The sequence below is a fragment of the Triturus cristatus genome, chromosome 5_2 (assembly GCF_964204655.1).
Source record: "Triturus cristatus chromosome 5_2, aTriCri1.1, whole genome shotgun sequence".
Taxonomy (NCBI): domain Eukaryota; kingdom Metazoa; phylum Chordata; class Amphibia; order Caudata; family Salamandridae; genus Triturus; species Triturus cristatus.
In genome coordinates, this window is record NC_140588.1 from 757245346 (window position 1) to 757263331 (window position 17986).

The 17986-nt window shown below is 50.3% G+C and overlaps 1 protein-coding gene across 2 annotated transcripts in view; it reads left to right on the forward strand.

Annotated features, from left to right (window-relative positions):
* Nucleotides 1-17986, forward strand: part of LOC146829228 (UAP56-interacting factor-like) — an 801405-nt gene that overhangs the window by 98038 nt on the left and 685381 nt on the right. The gene's annotated exons all lie outside the window — the stretch shown is intronic.

Sequence of the window (17986 nt, forward strand, 5' to 3'; positions counted from 1 at the left end):
ACATAGAGTTCTACAGCCACCACCCTTCTCAGGTTACCCTCCCAAGGCCCATTTGTTACTTTACCGAGACGCTATGCTTCCAGATAAGGATGTCTTGGCTGTCCTCCAAAAAGGAGGTATTTCGCCGTCGGACCTGCATCCCAATGGTGTTTTTTTTTTTTTTAAATATTCAAATGTTATTGTTTTTTAACAGACTGTATAAAGACAGGACAGCACATGTACATGACTTACAGATGTTTAACTCGGACCACGTATGAAATGCCCAGCACTACGCCCACATATAACTAATGATGCACCTATGTAGCCAGGTGAAGGATCAAGGACAAAGACCCATCAGCCTCACCTCCCCTTGTCACCCCAGCAAACCAAGCCACTTGCCCCAAACTTGTTTGTATTTCTTTGGACAGCCCTGAGCCAGGTATACTGGCTGTTCCTGCGAGGTACACCAGTCCAAGCCCTTCCTCCATTGGGTAATTTTAGGGGGGGTTGAGTTCTCCAGTATTGGCGTATCTTTCATAGATTCACATGCTTGAATATCCCCCGTCGTCGTAGTGGGAGTCCCACGGTACATAACGTAGCAATGTAGCAATAACACAACCATAGATGGGTTAGAAAAAAACCATAGAGTAGCATTGAATCATAGAGCTTTTAGATAGAAAAAACTTGTCACTCTTATAACATATTACAGTCATTGTGAATAGCCAAACTCCAGCCACTCAGGCGTTAGCAACCTCCAGAACGTTCTCCTCAGAGGCTCAGGCCCTCAGACTTTCTACCGCACGTCGTGTGAGAGGGAGTCTTCCTGAGCTCTGCTCAGTTTTTTTTCTCTTTTTTCTTCTCCAAGGAAAGCTTTTTGTCATGTATTCAACCAAGAAGTCCCTCTTCAGACCTTGTGGGACATGTGGAAAGCAGCAACTTCATTCTGAGGACCCTCATCAGAAGTGCATTTATTGCCTCTACCCTGAACACCAGGTAAAGGATTGTAAAATCTGCAGGACTTTCTCTCACAAAACCCTTAAGGACAGGGAGGGTCGTCTCTTCTGTGGCTACAGAAGTTGAAGACTATGGATAACCCTCTGTCAGATGTGGAGAGTGTTTACCCAGTCCAGACTACTTCATCTTTGAAGAGAGCCAGTGAGGTGGAGAAGGTTTCTCCTTAAACTAAGGTGGCGAAGAAACATCATGTTGTCAAGTCCACTGACTGGCCTTCCACTTCAAAAGGGGTGTCCCCTGCCCCCCAGAGTCTGTCTACACCCTCTATGCCCCCGAGAAGTGACTCTCAGGCGTCCAAGACTCTATCTGAGCAGTTTTTGCTGAAAAAACTGGTTATCTCATCGACGGGCTAATCGTCGCTTCCTCCGTCGACGAGGACTGCTGTCGCTTCTACGAGGACAACAACTTATTCATCTATGATGCCAGCTATGATTCGGTCTTCGGCGACATCTCCGTCAAATGGTGCCAGTGAAGGTGAGGCCTCTGTCGTCTACAGTGCCTTTGACGTCGACGACTCACAAGCAGAAGAAGCATTCGTCGACGCGCACTTCCTCGTCGACGAAAGGGTTTGCTTCATCGGCGGCTTCGTCGGCTTAGTCGTCGCTGGCGGCTTCGGCGGCGGCTTTGTCGTCGGCAGCAGCTTTGTCGACGCTGGCTCAACAACGATGGCAACTTCTCTCGGCGTCGACAGCTGCATCCATGTATCTGGTTCCTTTAAAGTCTTCAGGTTCTCTGCTTCAACGGGGACTGTCTTCTTTGGATACTTTGACGCCAATCTAAACTGCTTCTCATCCTCCAGCAGAACTGTTCTCTTCTGAAGCTGGTGACAACGAATCTGCGGAGGATGACACATTTAGGGCTGCTCGCAGTCTCTCTGAGCTTCTAATTAAATGTCAGGATTTTGATGACGACCAGGAGTATGAGGACTTCGCAGACCGTGCCAACCAGCCTGCACCGGATCTTCCTATGGCGCAGATGCCTATGTCCCTTATATCCAACCTTCAATTCATGCTGGATGACTATTACAGACATTTTCCGAACTCGGTCCAGGCTTCTCCAGCACCACAAGCGCCTCTTCCACCTCCACTTTCTACAGAACCGTTTTCTACGCCTTCTACTTCGGCGTCCAGGTTGCCACACCAAGACACTCCTCATGTCACTGAGGCGGAGGATGATGATGATGCTGATGACAGAGGAGGGTGAGCTAGATGATAGATCCCTGTTCCCGGAATGGGACAATTATCAGATTCAAACGCCTTCCCCTACCGCTCCAGCTCCTCTTGAATCTCCACCGGTGGATGTAGATGGATTTCATGTCTTCATGGAAAGGGCGGCAAAGAGATTTCACCTCCCGATGGTCACTAGAGAGGAGGTTTGTTTCTTGTATGACTTCAAGGATCAGCCACAGAAACAAGTGTGTGCTATTCACATCGATTTTATTTGGCAAGAGGGTCTCCAGCTCATGCAACACCCTAAATCCATTCCTGCTGTCCTGCCACGACTAGATAAAAATTACAAGGCCCCGGAAAATTTGCCTGCTTGTCTTATTGTACAGCCGAAACTTGATTACATTATTACTCAGGCAGCACAACGTCGTGCCAGGAATCCCTCGTCTCCAGTATCGGCTCCTCCAGATCGTAAGGGGAGACACCTTGACGCCATTGGTTAAAAAAAAAATCTCCACTATGGCGGCAACTACGGTCAGAGCGGCCAATTCTCTAGCTATCCTTGGCCGTTATGACTGACAGATGTGGTCAGACATTGCTCCCCTTGTAGATTTACTACCAGAACCTTCTAAAGCAGAGGCGCTGAAGATTCTTCAAGAAGGGGAAAGGATTTCCTCGGAGATTATGGATTGTGCTGTTGACGTGTCTTCTACTGGTTTCTCGCAACTGGCGGGTGCTGCTGTTCAGGCGGCAGGGCTGGTTAAAAGCCACTTCTTTCTGTCAAGAGGTGCAGATGAAAATATTAGACATGCCTTATGACGGCGAGTCGCTGTTTGGCCAACACATCGATGATGCCCTTGAGACGTTCAAAAAGGACACTGACACGGCTCGTGCTCTCGGTACACTTCAATTTAAAAAATAGCCCATTCGGGGTGTGAGGGGTCGTGGCTCCTCTTCCTTTCGGGGAGGTTCCAATCAGTATCGACAATACCATTCTTCTCAAGGCCCACAACGTTACTCCTCCCAGAATCAACAGTCGTACAGACAACCGCCAGCCGCGTCTTACCAGCAGTACAGAGCTAAATCCTCTTATAGAGGAAGGGATTCCTCCAAGAAACAATGACTTTTTCCATCCACCATCCTTGATGCCTCCCACCCTCGCAAAGGTTGGAGGTCGAATCTCCCGCTTCTACTTCAAATGGTCTCTGATTACTACCGATCAATGGGTTCTATATAGTGTGCGCAGGGGGCCCATTCTAGAGTTTGGCAAGATCCCTCCCAATTCTCCACCCAGAGGTCCTCCTCCTGCCCATTTGAAGGAACTTTTAGGACAACTAAAAATCTTATTGAGAAAAGGCGCGATCGAAGTGGTTCCGAACTTTCAAAGCGGCAGAGGATTCTATTCGAGGTTCTTCCTAATACAGGCAGTTGGGAGAATGGTGCCCTATTCTGTTCCTATGCTCCCTAAACAAATACATCAAGAAGCAAACATTCTGCATGTTGTCTCTTCAGGAGGTCCTTCCTTTACTGTCCCAAGGAGAGTACATGACCATACTGGACCTTCAAGATGCTTTTTTTCATGTTCCTATTCTGCCCAGGCACAGAAAATTCCTCGGATTCAGAGTGGCAGGGAAAGATTTTCAATTCAAAGTCCTTCCATTCGGCCTGCGTTCTGCACTCAGAGTGTTTACCAAAGTCCTTGAACCGGTGGCAGCTTACCTTCGTCTACAAGGCGTACACATTTTCCTCATCTCGACGACTGCCTTCTAAAGGCACGGTTGTTCGAACTGGCATCCCGACACGCTCTACTTTGCAGGTCCCTCTTCCAGTCTCTGGGCCTTCCGTTCAACATGGACAAGTTTGGGGGCCATCCTGGACACCAAACTGGCAAAAGCCTTTGTGTCACACGAAAGGCGTCAACGACTTTGCAACTTAGCGGTCTCCCTCCGGTTAAAGTCTGTTTCTGTTCGGCAGTTGAAGTCCTTCCTAGGGATGTTGTCCTCTTGCATTCCACTAGTTCCTCACTGCTGCTTGAAAATGAGACCCATCCAGGAGGAACTCGACAACCAATGGGCTCAAGTCTCAGGATCCTTCAACGATATGATCAAAGTGACATCTTGGATGCAAACTGCTCTGTTTTGGTGGACTCTCGAAACCAACTTCCGTTCCGGTCGTCCCTTTCTGGTGGACACACGAAGTTTCACTCTCACAACGTACGCATCTCTCGAAGGGTGGGGAGCACACCTTCAGGACCTCACAGTAAAAGGACGGTGGGATACCCACCAAAGGACCTGGCACATCAACCTTCTAGAGTTACTTGCCATTTTTCTGGCACTTAGGGCTTTTCGCGCCATCATCCAGGGAGCCACGGTGTTTCTCCGGACGGACAACACAACATGCATGCACTATATAAACAGACTGGGGCACATGGTCCATCTTGCTATCTCTTCAAGCTCCTCAAATCTGGGATTGGGAAATCCAGCATCAAGTCACTCTGATGGCAGTGCATGTTCCGGGAGCGTCCAGCATTCTGGCGGACTCTCTAAGCAGGTCAACCTCGTCCAATCACGAGTGGGAGTTGCATCAACCCACACTGGATCGCATCTTTCGGATTATGGGGCCCCCCGAATCTGGATCATTTTCGCAACCCATTTAAACCGAAAATGCCCATTTTATGCAAGTTGGCTTCCCCAACCAGTCGTGCGGAAATGCCTTTTTGATGAACTGGTCAAAAATATATTCCTAAGCTTTTCTGCCGATTTTCTCTGGTCCCCAGGGTTCTTCGGAAAATGAAGAAAGAACCATGCCGCATTCTTCTAATAGCTCCCAGGTGGCCTCGACAAAGTCTGGTTTATGGAACTCCTGCGACTATCGCAGTGTGACCTGAGTCTGCTCAGCCCACTTCCGGACCTTCTGACCATGGATCAGGGACAGGTTTGTCATCCTGACCCAGCCTCTCTTCGCTTAGCGGCATGGAACCTGAGCACTATGAGTTTGCCAATTTAAACATTCCTTCCGACTGCAGGGAAGTTCTTGCTAAGGCTAGAGCAGCCTCCACTGTGAAAACATACAAGCTCAAATAGAAACGTTTCTTTCTATGGTGCGACGCTGCTCAGGTGCATTCTGTTCATTCCACACTAAACCAACTTTTGCCTTTTTTTACATCTAGCAAAATCTGGCCTCTCGCTTTCTTTTCTTAATGTTTTTCTTAATGTATTTCTGGCTGCAATCTCAAGATTTCGACAGGATGGTTCCACCTCTCTTTACTCTTCCAGAGTCATTCAGCAGTTCTTCAAGGGTCTTTTTAGGATGTTTCCTCCAATTCGTCTACCGCCTCCTCCTTGGCATTTGAACATTGTATTGGCTCAACTTATGAAGCCACCGTTTTAGCCCATCCATAAAGTCGATCTAAAATTCATTACGTGGAAGACTTCGCTGCAGTTGGCTCTCACTTCACGTCGAGTCAGTGACATACAGGTGTTTACTACTAAACCGCCTTTTCTTCAATTCACCAAGGACTCTGTATTGCTCCGCACAAATCCGTCCTTATCCCCAAAGTGCCATCGGATTTCCATCTTAATGAGCCAGTCATTTAAAAAAAGTTTTTTCCTAATCCTCAAAACGTCAGCAGAGAGGACTCTCCATTCTTTAGATATCAAGAGATGTCTGAAATTTTATCTGCAAAGGACAGCTAGTATCCGTAAGGCTGATCAGCTTTTTATGTCCTACGGACGGATGTGCAAGGGACATCCAGTCACCAAACAGACTATTGAACGCTGGATATCTACTACAATTGCCCTTTGCCATCAGCAAGCTGGGAAGCCACTTACTGTAAATGTTTGAGCGCATTCTACCAGACACGTTTCCTCTTCTACTGCGCTATTTGCTGGTGTGCCTCTTCAACACATCTGCAGGGCTGCAACATGGTCCAGCAGGCACACCTTTACCAAACATTACTGTCTGGAAGATGCTGACGACGCTGATTCAGCCGTGGGGCAAGCGGTCCTACGTAATCTCTTAAGTAAGGTGAGCCTCTGTTGCCTCCCTCCTCCTGTATACAAGGTACCATTTTTTTGTCTTTATTCTAAAGTATCTCGTTTTACTGTGTATTATGATGATTTCATATGTACCTTGCATTATTTTGACCTCGCTGCTTACTACTCTTATTCAAGCATGTGAATCTTTGAAAGACACCCCAATACTGGAGAAGAACAAAAGTTACTGTAAACTGTGATTCTCCAGTATTGGTGTCTTTCATAGATTCACATGCGACCCACCCTCCTCCCCTCAGAGGCCTTGACTCTTTGTTACTCTTGTGCTATGAAACTGAGGGCCCGAGCCTCTGAGGAGAACATTCTGGAGGGTGCTAACGCCTGATTGACTGTAATATGTTATAAAAGTGACAAGTTTTTTCTAACTAATTGTTCTATGATTCAGTGCTACTCTGTTTTTTTTCTTACCTATCTATGGTTGTGTTATTGCTACATTGCTATATTATGTACCGTGGGACTCCCACTTCCACGGGGAATGTTCAAGCATGTGAATCTATGGAAGACACCAATACTGGAGAACCACAGTTTACTGGTAAGTAACTTTAGTAGTTCTTCCATTTGACGGCAATGTCGCTCTTAGCCACTACAAAAGCCGTACCCAAGAATGTCCTGTCTGACATAGAGCCTCCCATACCCTCCATGATCCCTAGGAGCACAACTTGGGGTGTACAGGGAACCTCCCATCCCAATGTTATATTCAACTCCCTAACCACCTCCGCCCAATATTTTGCTATGGGGGTGCAGGACTAAATAATATGGTAGAAATCTGCAGGCTCTTCTGCACAACTGGGCCTGCTTGGGGCAGGCCGACAGCTGACTCGGTGTAATCTGACGGGGGTGAGGTATGCACAATGGAGGTAGTAAAGTTGGATTAGTCTCAGTCTAGCTGAGATGGTGATCAACCGGGGGACTATAAGAGCATCTCTCCAGTCATCTTCGATAGGGCCCAGCCAACCCTCCCATTTGGTCTGAAGGTGGTCCAGCATGGTGGGCGAGTTGATGATGAGGGATTTGTAGATCTGGGAAACCCCTCCTTGTCCAAGTTCCCCCGTGAGTATCTTTGCTTCAATGGAGCTGAACTCTGGGAGCAATGTGTTATTGGGTATGTGTCGCAAGCACGTGCTGGAGCTGCAGGTAGTTGTTAAATTGTGTGGTATTAAGTGAGTATGTGCGTTGGAGGTCCTGAAATGTTCGGCGATGACCGCCTCTCCAGACGTCGCTGATTTGGGAGATTCAAATAAGGTTCCATTTCGGGGATCCCTCTAGCTGCGCCACTGCACCCATCTACGTGCCCTGCCACAATGGCGTCTGCAGTGTCAATTTGTTCTCCCATTGGATGTTTTGAAGCGCGGATCGCTGGCCAGGAGGACGGATCTGGTGACAGAGGGTATACTGTGGGAGTTTGGTGAACCATAAGGCATAGCTTGGATCTGTGGGAGTCCTAATCCTTTTGACTTCCAACTGGTATGCCGGGTCAGCCCACCCCCTTTACATCCACTCATTGATCACCAACTGGCGTGCAGCGATATAATAGAGGTATAGGTTTCCCATTCCCCTGCCCCATAATACGGAGCCATTTAGCAATGAGCCAACGCCATGCAATGCCTCGAGTTTTCCCAAAGAGAATGAGGTTGACCCCTTGTCTAGGGCACGGAAACAGTGTCTTGGGAGGTGCAAGGGAATATTCTGTAATATGTACAGTAGGTGGGGAAGGATCATCATTTTGTATAGAGCGATTTTCCCCATCGCATTAAAGGGAAGAGTTTGCTAGCTCCGCAGCTCCTCTTTGGTCCTCTTGAGCAACGGTGTCAGGTTGAGGGATCACTTAAGTTCCAGGTGTATTGCTACCCACATCCCCAGATATTGGAAACTCAGACGTCAGATTGGGATGTTCGTCTGCCAATCCATGCAGGCCTGGGAAGGGTGTAGTAGGATTGATTTTCAGTCCTCTGGCTTCCCCAAAGAGTTGGAGGATCTGTAAGCATCGGGAACCCGAGCGTGCTCGGTCTGCCATATAGAGGAGCACATCGTCCGGGTATAAGGCATTCGTCTTCGTGGGATGTGTTCCATCGCCATCTGTGGATTTTAGTGTCTGATCTAATTAGGTGGGCCAGGGGTTCAGTGGCTAAGGTGAAGAGTAAGGGGGGGAGAGGACAGCTGTGCGCAGCCTATCTGGAACTCCTCCGATGAGATCCCGTTGGTCCTGATCCGGGTTGATGGGTTTGAGTATAGCACCCTTTACAAGTCCTCTGAAGTAGGGGCTGAAGCACGTGTGGACCAGTATGGCCTCAAAGTATCCCCAGTCCACCGTATCAAAGGCGTTCTCAAAGTCTACGAACAGGAGAGCCAGGTACGGTGGAAGGAGGTGCCGGTGAGCCAGGGCCACCCGTAGACATCTCAGACACAGTGTCTCATGCTCCTACAGGGCATGAGCCCACACTAATCAAGGTGTATGAGGGTTGTGATTACCCTCTTCAGTTGACTCACAAGGATAGAGGCGTATAGTTTTACCTCCGTGTTGATGAGCGAGATTGGGCAGTAGGCCGAGCACTCGCTGGAGGGGGGTTCTGTTTTGGGAATGACCTCAATTGCCGCTGTGTCAGTGTCTCGATGGAAGCCTACTCTCTCCACCGCTTCTGTATACAGGGCTTGGAGATGCAGGGTCCGAAGCTCTCTAAAGGCCAGGTCGTATTCCACTGGGTAACCATCAGGTTCTGGGGTTTTATTTGTGGCCAGTGACGAAATAGCCTGGTCAATCTCCTCCAATGTAAAGGGGCTGGTCCAGCGACTGGGAGGATGTTTTGGATAGTCTGGGGAGAGGAACATCCCACGAGACGTGTGAACTAGGGTTTGTGACGGAGGTCTGGGTAGTGGAGTAGAGCGGTTTGTTGTAAGATGCAAATGTCTAGTCGATCGCCTCCGACGCCCTGTGCGTGTGGCCATCCTTGTCCACTATTTCGGGGATGATCCTATTGGCGAGGGGGCGGGATACTAGCCAGTAAAGGATCTTGCGGTTTTTGTTCCCTGAAGCCGTATACCCACGCTGAGGAGGATCTCCACATTTGCTTGGCTGATTCTAGAGTGATGTGTCGATTTCTTCACGAATAAGGTTATCTGGAGGCTGCACAGGCCTCCAGATGAGCGAGGCGGTCGTCTCTGGCCTGGTACTTCTTTTTCACATAGCCCTTGGCAAAGCCTCTCATTGTCACCTTCCCAGCTGCCCAGAGCATGCCCGGGGAGGCCACTGATCCCTCGTTCTGCAGGAAAACTGGCTCTGTTTCCCTTTAAGCGCACTTTTACAGCTTCTGTCCTGTAGAAACCAGGCATGAAGGCGCCAGATGGGGCGACGGGTGCCATAGGGCGTCCTATGTCCAACAGTAGTGGGGAGTGGTCCGAGCAACCATGCGCAAGCATTTGGATGCTTGAGATCTGTCGGCAGTCAGGGACAGGCATGAACAGCATATCAATTTGTGAAGTAGTATAGTGGGCAGTGGATGTATGTGTGTATTGGTAGAGGCAAGGGTGCCACGTTCTCCAGACATCACATACACCCAGACCGGAGGCCCATGTTGTGAGTTGCTTGGTGGACCCAGTTTGCCGAGGGGAGGGGGTGCCAGATACGTCCAAATCAGGGTTCATAACTACATAGGTCTCCTCCCACCACAGTGACACCCAGGGGTAGAGAAGATAGTAAGCTTTCAAGTTCGTGGAGAGAAGGGTTAAGGACCGCTGGAAGTATGTAGACTGTGATCAAGTTAAGAGAGCGCTCTCCCACTGTACCAGAGCGGTCCAGAAAGTGCCCTTGGCTGTCCCGGACTATTTGGCTCAGAACAAACGGGAAGTATCGGTGGAGGAGAATCGTCACTCCACGTGACTCCGGTGTGAATCCTGCATGGCATACCCTGTTGAAACCCTGTCTGGTGAAGAATAGGCAATCCACTAACAAATGGGTCTCCTGCAACATGAGTACGCTGGGTTTGGAGCGAGTGGAAGCTTTTAGGACTGCAGCAAGCTTCAGCTTGTCCAGGAGACCGTTAACATTCCAGGAAAGGATGCGCAGCAGAGACTGCAGGTCAGCTGAGTGGTTGCCATGGGTGGGGTCGGCAAAGGGGCAGCCGCACGTGGCCTGGAGCGTGGTAAGGCTTTTGTGGAAAGTGCCAATGGAGATGGGGCATGGGGGTAATGCAGAAGGAGTGTCCGCATTTGAGTGATACAGGCCTGTCATGTTGTGTGTCTTGGTCCGCCCCGCTAGAAAAACACTAAACAAATAACAAAAACCCCAAACAAACCCCCCAACCATCCCACCACCCCATACTTCAACCCCAGAAACATCTGTCGCCAAGAGAACTGGAACATAATTAAACATGATAATCCAGGGACAGGGTGTTGGACCCCACCAAGTTTACGGATATCTGAGTTCAGGAGTCTGGAAATGTGTGCAGTCAGCAATGCTGCCTCCCGATTTATCTATTGCTTATAGGGACCTTAGTTCAGATTGTTGGACTGTGTGAGAGGTCTAAGTCTGGAATATCTGCCATCGCCGGGATCTTGGTCCGGGGCCGCTTCACATCAGGATCCCGCTTGTCTGAAGGGAACCGCATGTTTCTTCTCGTCGGGGAGCCAGAGGTGCTGTAGGGATTTCTTCCTACTTGCTGTGTCCCCCCAGTGGGACCAGGTATGCAGCCGCGGCAGCCTAGGTGTACGTCTCATCTCCTTGTTGGGCTACCCCACTACAGCAGCGGAGGGGCTCGTGGCGTGTAAGCTCCGGGGTCGCTCCCCAGTGATCCAGCTCCATGCTGCTTCCGTGGTATTGAAAATAAAGCTTTTGTTGCTGTGAATTACCCTTAGGTGGGTCGAGAACAGAAGTTGGTACGAGAGGATGAGCATGTAGCTTCTGTTCGACTGCGTTATATGATCTCTGTTGTGCCTCCATTGTGGTGTAACCTGGAAAGATCATAACCTTACTTCCATGATAGGAAAGGGCAGGTTCGTGCATGATAGTGTCTCTGTCCTTGAAATTAAGGATGCGCGCTATGATGGGTCTGTGTGGGGCTCCAGGGGGGCGGCCGAGGTGAGAGCGCCCGGTGGGCCCTTTCCACCACGAACCATGCGGGTAAACTGGCATCTATGATTTAAGCCAGGTTTCTATGAAGGGCGCCATCTGTGTGGGCTCTGTGCCTTCCGTAAAACCCACCAGGCGGAGGTTGCTCCGGCAGGAATAATTTTCACCATCCTCGGCTCTTCTGTGTAGTTCTGATGTTTGGGAGAGGAGTTTAGAAACCTGGCCTTTCATTGTTGCCACATTGTCCTCCAAGAAGGGTAACAGTGATTCTGCCTCTGGGATTCTGACCGTGGAGTTGCGGCGATCCTGACATATGAGCGCCATGTTGTCCATCACCTCGCCGATCTTAGTCTCTACTGAATCTTGTGACTCACGGATCGCCTGAAGAATGGTGGCCAGATCCCTCCGGATAGCGGGATGTTATTAGTGGCGGCGGCATTGGTGACTGCAACACGTGGCGAATTGTTCCATTAGTGTGTGGGAAGGGGGTGGTTTCGCTTGTCAGTTCTTGCACATGGCTGTCGCTAGGTTCGATCTTTCTTCCATGCTGTGGTGTCGAGTGCGGTCCAGTAGGTATCCGTGATGAATCGGACCCCAGCGGTTGGCTAGAGACCTGGTTTCAGCAGTCTGGGTAGGCTGCAGGGCGGGAGTGAGGACTCTGGTGTGTGTTCCGCCCTATATCCAGATCCGATACCTCTCCTGTTGCAGCTCAGCGGGGCTTAGCGCAGACACAGCCTCCCGCACCGTCAGGGTCCCCCTGGGGAAGCAACACAATCCCTTTCACCCCTAGAAGGCCTGTTTCATCGCTCAGATCCTAAGTGTCTGTGGGAGACACCCGGACCGGAGGGCCTGCGTCGGTGGACTTAGCTGGTGTGTGTGGTAAGGGGGGGTGCCCGGTCAGTCAGGGGTCCTAGTACCTCTGCGGCACGCCCAGGGCGTCCCAACGTCAACGAGTATCCCCCCACTGGGGTAGCAGTCATCCCTAGGGTTCTGGCAATGGGATTTCTTCAGGGCAGGCCCTCCAGGAACGTCGGGACCGCAGCTACTGACATCTCTGGGGCTCTGGGCCGGCCAAACGCAATCTCCAGCCCCGGCAGATGGTGCCTCCCCAGGGCCCAGTTCACCTAGTGCGGTGTGCCTCCTCTGCAGTTTACACTGCAAGACAGGCCGCCACGGGGCCGGGCCATGACTCTGTATTGAGGAGGGCAAGCCTCGGTGCCTTTGCTGCGGTTGCTCATGGGGGGGGGGTTGGTCTCTCTGTTTGAATAACAGGCTTTGGGTTCGCCCCAGGGCTGTCCCCAAGACCTGAGCTTCACTGTCGTTGCCCCACCTCACTGACCTGGAATTGCTGCCTCGATCATGATTAACTCAGTGGGCAGGTTACGGTGCTCCACCTCAGCCGAAGACTATCGCCGCAGGCCGGGAGTCAGGAGTTTCCGGCCTCCAGGCCGCTCATCGGTATGCGGGATAGCCCCTGGCAGCTAGTCTTACACTTCACAGCAACACCCTGTTTGGGACCTCTCGAGGATCTGGCGGCCACCGCACACCAGGACTGGCGGCTGAAGTAAAGTCAACCCAGGAACCCGCACCATGGTCGCACCAAGTCACAGCGGTTGAAGATCTTAGCGCAGGTAAGGGCTTCGCAGGCGCCCGGTAGCTGCCATCTTTCCTTCAGACGTCAGTGACCGGTCTATGGCGGCGAGTGAGAGTGCGGTTTCAGGTAACTTTTGGATTCTCCCTGTGGCATGTAGTAGCCCTAGGAGGAAGGCTCAGAATATTTCTGACTCTGTAATATAGCGTGCGCTGTGAGCAGATGACTGAGGGGCCCGGAGCACTCCGAGTGTTTTTTTTTCCAGCAACTTCTTTCTGGTAGACCAATTCATCGGCGGTCGTAGGCCAGTTATCAATCTGAGACTTCAACACGTGGCTGGTTTACCGCCACTTCAAGATGGAAGGATTTCTTTCTTTTGTCAGATTGGATGGTGCATCTGGACCTCAAGGATGCTTACCTGTCCATCCCGGTCCCCCCGCCTCCCATACTGCAGATTTCTGCAATTAGTGGCGAGCCCAGGTTTTTGAGTTCTACACGCTCCCATTCGGTCTATCGCCGGCGCTGTTGTGTTTTACCAAGGTCCAAAAACCAGCAGTTAAGTTCCTCACAGCATACGGCACACCTTCTTGGACTTCATCGTGCACTCCACATTGGCATCCCTCAGCTTTCCCTCCTGGAAGATAGCAAAAGTCAGACACTCCGTCAGGCTCTAGCAAAATCTTACACATCCCTCAGGCAGATTGCCCGCCTGGTAGGCCTCCTCACCTCCTTGATACAAGCAATCTTCCCAAGCCCACTCCATTACCGGGCCCCACTGTGCCTGAAGCCACATCACCTGAGGAGGGTTTTGACACATGCCCAATTGGTGCTCCTGACGGTTGAAGCCAGAGAGGAAATCTGATTGTGGCTTACCCATATAGAGGCATGGAACTGGAGTGATTTGCGGTTCCACTCCCAACCTGGTCATCAAATCAGATGCTAGCAGGCCTGGCTGGGGAAACCCATTGTGGGAGTTTCTCCACAGGAGGAGGTTCGTCATTAGAAGAAAAAAGCTTGCACACAAACTGTTTAAAGCTTCTAGTGGGATAGTTTGCGGTCCAGTGTTCAACGAAGGATCGAATCCAGTCTTGTGCCCTGTTGAAAATGGACGTCTCAGCAGTGAGATATATCGGTCACCTAGGGGAAACCAGATCTAGAATTCTGGCAGACATGCGGAAGGATTTTTTAAATTTAGCCTGGAGCATCACCTCTCCGTCATGGCAGAATACCTTCTCGGCAAGGCCCCCCAGGTGGCGGATTGGCAAATTTGACATCTTCGCAACTCCAGTTTATGGAAGCTGGACCCTCGGGTCTTCAAGTAGATTAAAGACTCCAGAGACCTTTTCTCAGTCGATCTGTTTGCGTCCCATCTTGATCACCAGCTGCCGTGGTTCTTCAGCTGGAGGCCAGACGCCCAGGCGGCGACGGACTCATTTCTTCAGGATTTGAGTCGGAAGCGTGGTTCTGCTGTTCCTCCCTTCTAGATGATCACTGGTGGAGGTAGTCTTGATAACCTTCATTTGTAGGTTGCAAGTGTGGTTTCCAGTTCTTGTGGAACATTCTTGGTATTCTCCAATCCGACTCCCCCCTGTATTCACACTTTCTATTGGATCCAGATCGGATGACGCATCGGCTGGTACCTGAGAGCTCCCTCCAATTAAAGGCGTGGCGGATTACATGCAATGCTGGCCGCTCTCAGGTCTTTTGTGACATGTGAGTTTCTTCTGTTCAAACCCTGGGCGGACAGTACTACCAAACACTATTCTTCCTTGACTAGATAAGTTGGTTGATCTCTGCGACGGGGTCTAGATCCAGTAGCTGCATATGCGGTGCAGATCTTGAATGTTCTGTCCTCCCTAGCGGAGGATGGGATACTGTGCCATACAATTAACACATACAGGTCCGCCATATCGACAGGGTACGCTCCCATAGATGGGTCGCCGGTGGGAGAACACCTCATGGTTTGCCAGCTCCTTCGAGGCATCTGACTTTCCCTCCCTCTCCGGGAACCACGTTACTCAGTTCTTTGGGATTTGAATTTAGACCTAAACCACCTTCTGTCCTGGCAGCTGAAACGATTTTTATCCAAAAAGGAGCTCTTGGCTAAATTAGCAATGCTGCTATGCCTCGTTTCACGGGTCTCTGATGTGCATGCCTTTGACAATTCAGCCAACTTATTTTCCCCTATGGGGTATTCTTTATTGTAAGTAGACGTAGTAAGTCAAACACTCTTACAGTATCTTACTCAGTGTGAGAATCTGGCTTGGTATATGGTGTACACTTATGTAAGTGGGCTCCTTGCACATATCCAGACAACCCTTATGGTGATTTTATTCCGGTTAGACAGCCTTCGCAAGCTCAAGTGGTAGCTGTGGAGAGCAGCCTTCAGGCTTAGTCCAAAAGGAGTGTAAAGCAGCTTGTTTTACCAGAACATAATCTTATATGTATAGATTAAGTGAAACCGAACTACACAGTGTATTTATAAAAATGTATTTATTATAAGACACTCGCTATAACACATACAGATATGTCCTAGCCAGAGATACACACTACGCACACAATACTTTTCAATAGAAATGGGTAAGTAGCACAAAATGCTCAGTAGTCCCCAGGCGGAGACCAAACCATATACTAAAATAGTGGTATGCGAACCACTACTCGAGTCAAGACTATACCCAGAAGACGTAGAAGTGCTGGGGAACCACCTGAGATAAGTAATCAGGAACCCCATGGAGGCAGTGTGCAGAGTGGGAACACGACCCTGGGCTCAATACAAGTCAATGGGTAAGTCACAGTTGCAATTTTAAAGAAGGACCCTTCCCAGTGGACCCTGAAGAAATCCCGTGAAAGACCGAAGGTTGGAGAGCCACTCCACCCGTGGATGCCCTAGGAACCATAATACCTACACCAGGGAAGCCGGGTGCATAAGTGTGAAGCGGCGTCAGAAACCGCTGTCAAACTCGATGGAGCACTTCAAGAAGATGCCGCTGCTGGACAAGGTGAAAGTGTCCGGTGGAACCCAAAGGTGGATTCAAGTTGAGAAGCACCTGCAAGCAGAGGGGACAGAGTCTAGGCCACTCAGGAGTGATCAGGAGGCACGGAAGACGAATGCCCACCAAAGTTAAGTGTTGCAAGAGAGAAGGTGATCTTGGAGCTGCAGCTGCGAGGACCAGGCGACTCTGTGGAAGACCAGGAGCCATTTATGAACTGTCCCACGTCTGATGTTGAGAGTTGAGGGGTCGGTGTCTGTCGGGAGCAGTGACAAGCCTTGGCAACTGCAAACAATGTGGAAAGTGAAGAATGCAGTGTAGGGACAAGCAAGGTCCAGGTGACTCACCACAAGCAGGGGGAGTTGTGGCAGGCCTGAGTAATCGGGGGAGCCCACAGAATTCATAGATGAACTCTAGAGGACCCACAGGCCGTAGGCACTGGAGTCACGAGGGGAGCTCGAGCAGCTCACCAAAGATGCAGGCCCACTGTGCAGGTGATGCGGTGAGGACGAAGATCTTGGTCATAGGAGATGCTTGAGGTTGGGGCTACTTGAAACCCGAAGATCTTGGTGTAAGGAAGCCTACAAGCCTTTCAAATTAAAAGTCAACGCAGTGCACAGGGGTTCGGTTACTGCCGCTCCGACGAGGGATACTGGCCTCAAACTTGGGCGAGAGGGCAGGGCAGGCCTCAAGAGATGAGAACCACCACCTCAGGTACGCCATTAAGTACCCTAAGGAAAGGGTTGGGATGATTCAGGGTTCCCTCCAAGGGGAGGGGTCGGAACGTGAGTAGGATACTCCCATGTCCTTTGTCCAGTTTCAAGCCAGAGCGGGAGCCAACGGCTGTCTGAGCTGGTTTGAACTGGACTATGCAAGAAGGGCACCAAATGTGCTGTTCAAGCAGATGGAGTGGTGCTGGCAAGCGCTCCCACCCGGCCCCAATACTCTAAACCCTGACTGGGAGGTGGTCACACCTCCCTGTGACAGGATACCTATTGATCTGCCTTCCACAGCTCGAGCTTGGCTCAGCAGCAGGAGGGCAGAATCGTGCCTCTGGTTGGCAGCAGCCATGCTGTGCTTTCCGGGTCTAGAAGACTGATACCGGGAGCACTAAGGGGTTCTCCGAGGAGCTTTACATTGCATAGAATCGTACCTCTCACCCCGTATGCGTTGTAGGGGTATGATTCCAACATGTTTGATACCAACTATGATAGGGTTCGCTGCAGCCAGTTTATGGATGGTCATTGCGTAATGACACATGGCCACTCTATGTATCGTAATGGCTGATGCATTTACAGCCCAGGAGAATGGACTCTGAAGGCTGTAGGGAGTCCTGCTCATGCAGGTGTACCTTCACACTTAAAACCGAGCACCCTGAAATCAGGATTGAAAGGCCTGCTTTAGGGGTGACTTATAGGTTTTAAGTGCAGTGGCCCTAGATATAGGTAAACCTAGATCTTCCGTAGGTGGTGCTAGCACCAGCTTACACAGGCTGCAATAGCAGGCCTGTAGTTACAGTTTGAGTGGTCCCTCATGGGTGGCATAATCCATGCTTCAGCCCATGGGGGACCCCATGTGCACTTATGCCCTGGGTTCCTCAGTACCATATACTAGGGACTGATAAGGGTACACCAGTGTCCAATCTGGGATATACCCAAGAACTTACCATACCAATTTAGGGGAGAAAGAACAGCAACTGGGGTCCTGATTAGCAGGATCCCAGTCAGACTAGTTAGACAGCATAACACGAGGCAAAAAGTAAGGGTAACCATAAAAGCAGATCCTACTTTCCTACACCCAGCGTTCAGTGACTCCTTCAAATTGTGTGTTGTGCGCTGTCTCAAAGCAAATGATGAAATGACTCAAGTGGTCCACCCTCCGGGCGAAAAGCAGCTTTTCATAGCATTGAGAAAATCATACAAGGCAGTTTCATCCCCTACAATAGCTTGATGGGACCCTTGACTGATGCCAGAAGCGGGCATAGATACCAAGGTGTTCAGAGCACACAATGCAAGGGGAGCAATGACCTCCTTAGTATTCTATATGTGAGCACTTTGGAGGACCTAATGCATGCAGCGGATTGGTCCTTTAGACTTCACCGTCAATACATATTACTTTAAGCCGGTGGTGGG